The sequence below is a fragment of the Gracilinanus agilis genome, chromosome 1 (genome assembly GCF_016433145.1).
Source record: "Gracilinanus agilis isolate LMUSP501 chromosome 1, AgileGrace, whole genome shotgun sequence".
NCBI lineage: Eukaryota > Metazoa > Chordata > Mammalia > Didelphimorphia > Didelphidae > Gracilinanus > Gracilinanus agilis.
In genome coordinates, this window is record NC_058130.1 from 96381278 (window position 1) to 96384299 (window position 3022).

At 37.7% G+C, this 3022-nt stretch overlaps 1 non-coding gene across 1 annotated transcript; it reads right to left on the minus strand.

Annotated features, from left to right (window-relative positions):
- Nucleotides 1-554: 554 nt before the first annotated feature.
- Nucleotides 555-659, minus strand: LOC123232714. Its single transcript, XR_006505235.1, has one exon. It is a non-coding gene; the product is annotated as a U6 spliceosomal RNA (small nuclear RNA).
- Between the last annotated feature and the right edge of the window lie 2363 nt (nucleotides 660-3022).

A 3022-nucleotide genomic window follows, 5' to 3' on the forward strand; every position in this document is an offset into this window, starting at 1 on the left:
AGGAAAAATTGATATTCTCTTCCATTATAATGTGAGCCCTTTGAGGTCAGGGATTGAAGTGTGTTTTTTTCCCTCTTTGATTTGTATTCCTGATGACTGGTCATATAATAACAATCAATAATTGTTGATTGACTGACTTCTCCAACAACAATCTCTTTTACCATTCCAAATTTCCTAATGTTCCCATTTTTGGCCTGCCCTAGGGATTCATTGACACCATTATCTACCCTCTGTCCGTCTCTATCTCTCCAGGCTGAAGCATCCCAAATATGAAGTGCTTCTTTCGAATCAACAAACTGAGCTTGGACTGGTGAAATAGAAGCAACAGGAACTATGGGAGAAGTGGCCATGTGATGTCGGACCTTTCCATTGTTAAGAAGGGAAATCATTGACAGGATCAGAAATGTACCTTAGACTTTAGGAGAATAGATTTTTTTCCTTAAAGTTCAGTAAAAAAAGATAGGTAGAATGCCATTATTACAACTAAATGGGAAGTTAAGATAGAGAGTCTTCAAATGACATTTTGATGACTGCAAGCATAATTAATTCTTTTTTTTTTCCTAGAACACTTCATGAATTTGTGTGTCATCCTTGCACAGAGGTCATGCTAATTTTCTCTGTACTGTTCCAATTTTAGTACATGCTGCCAAGTGAGTACCATAATAAATTCTAATGAGAAAAGAATGGGAACTATGTCTAACAAGATAAGTATGGCTGCATAAGAAGCTTCCTAATATGTTCTAATTTTAAAATTACAACTGAAAAGAAAAAAAATTAGGTAGATAATTGGTGAAAAACACAAAATAATGGCACAATCCTTGAAGAGTGGGCTTTGGAAAATTAAATCTCTAAATTTATTTGCTTAGAGTCTTGCTAATCTGATTTTTAATGACTTTAAACTGAAAAAGGTATAAGATATAAAATTAATATCCAATAAGTCCAAGTATTATATTTTATAAGATTTATTAAAAATCACTTGAAGTAAAAGAAATAAAAAAAATCAAAAGTAAAAACCTGAATAAAGAAAGCTTTTCCCAACTGCTTTGGCAGGGGGAAAAGAAAGAGGGGGCGAAGCCACACAAAACTTTATCTCCCTAAGGACATAATGTGAGAATGAAAGGATTTGCTCTAGGGAGCAAATCCTAATTACACAAAGGAAAGAAAAAAGTAAAAACTGCCTATATATGTTTTCCAAACTAGATGCCCTAGAGAGTAACCATAGTGCAAGAAGACTAGTAGTAGTGATGCCTGGAAATTCACAGGATACAAAATCTAAGAAAAGAGCCATCCAAAAAAGGTATGATCTCATATTCTATACAAAAATACATATATACAAAAAAAGCAAGAACACTAGAGATTCAACTACAAGGAGGAACATTTGAACTTGTGTATATCACTGAGGTTTGATAGAATGGGAAATGTGATTGCATTATGGCTCTGGAAGGGCATTCCTCATTAAAAAGGGAGAATGAAGTAAAAGTCAAGGGAGAAGCAGAATAGAATTGCATATCAAGAAGATAAATTCATGGGAAGCAATCTAGGAGACATAGGGGTGTTATGGCAAACATTTGAATCCACTCTCACCCCTACTCCAGAACAGACAAGTAGAGAGCAGCAAATCAGGATTGTAACCCAGGTCTCATTGTACTTGTGAAGCTCTGCTTCCTCTGCTGTGCTTGGCTACCAAAAGTTCTTAGGGCATTCCAGGGAGAGGGGTATCAAGTGATGAGAAGTCTAAAATGAAGTCATGCCAAGGACAGGAAAACACTAAGAGTTCATGCAGGACTTTCGCCCTCACATCAGGATGACTTATACCTTTCAAGGTGTCCTCTTTACTCCATAGTAGCCCACAATGTTGTTGTCGTTCTTCAGTTGTTGAAGTTGTGCCCAGTTCTCCCATGACCCACTTAGGGGCTTCTTGGCAAAGATACTAGAGTGGGTTTATCATTTCATTTTCCAGCTCATTTGATACATGAGGCAACTGAGGCAAGCAGGGTTAAGTGTCTTGCCCAGGGTCTCACAGTTATTAGTGTCTGAGGTTGGATTTGAACTCAGGAAGATGACTCCATAACTGGCACTCTCTCACTGTGTGACCTAGCTGCCCACAATAGGCCCCAATAATTTCATTTTCTCATAGCTAAATAATCACTTTCAAACCTTATGTCCAAGAAATGTTCACAGAGATGTGCCAGGATGAGGCATACCAAATGGATGTGTCATGGGTGATTTGTGGAAAGAGCAGGTTTGCATATTGTTCAGGTATTCAACTATACTGTCATCTGTTAAATTTCAGAATAAAGGCATTTGTGAATCACCGAAAGGCAGCAGCTGTAGGAAAGAATCCAAATGTCACTGTGAAGCATTTGCATTTGCTGGATCACATATGAAATACATTTTTTCCACTCTTCCTCATGGCAAATTCATATTAGGTTGAATTATCCTTTTAAGTGCAGCTGAGTGAAAACTAGAACCTGTTTCTATTGACCCATAAAGTCTGGCGTCAGTGTCAGTGGTGCCAGTCTTGGGTTGGGTCATGGTATGGTTTTGTTTCTCAAGGAAAGCATGAATGCCTCATGAGGGTGATATGAATGAAGGCCAGATGATATTCTTTGGACAGCTTATGACTTGAATCTCAGGAATCATCGAGGAGAGCTAGACAGCCAGGACCATGGTAATAGTGCAATCAAGCAGACCTTGGTAAAGTCTAGGCAATAATTATGAGATACTGGCCTAACTGAAAGCTATCAGATTGGCTAAAGTGATAAAAGGGCAAAGTGATAATTACAGGAAGGCATGTGGAAAAATGGGGAATACTAATACACTGTTGGGGGAACTGTAAACTGTCCAATCATTTTGGACAGCAACCTGGAACTATACCCAAAAAGTTGTAAAAGGGTACAGTATATACCTTTTGGCACAGCAATATCACTATTGGGTTTATTTTCTAAGTTGATCATGGAAAAAAGAAAAGAACCTATATGTTCCAAAATATTTATAACAGCTGTCTTTGTGGCAGCAAAGA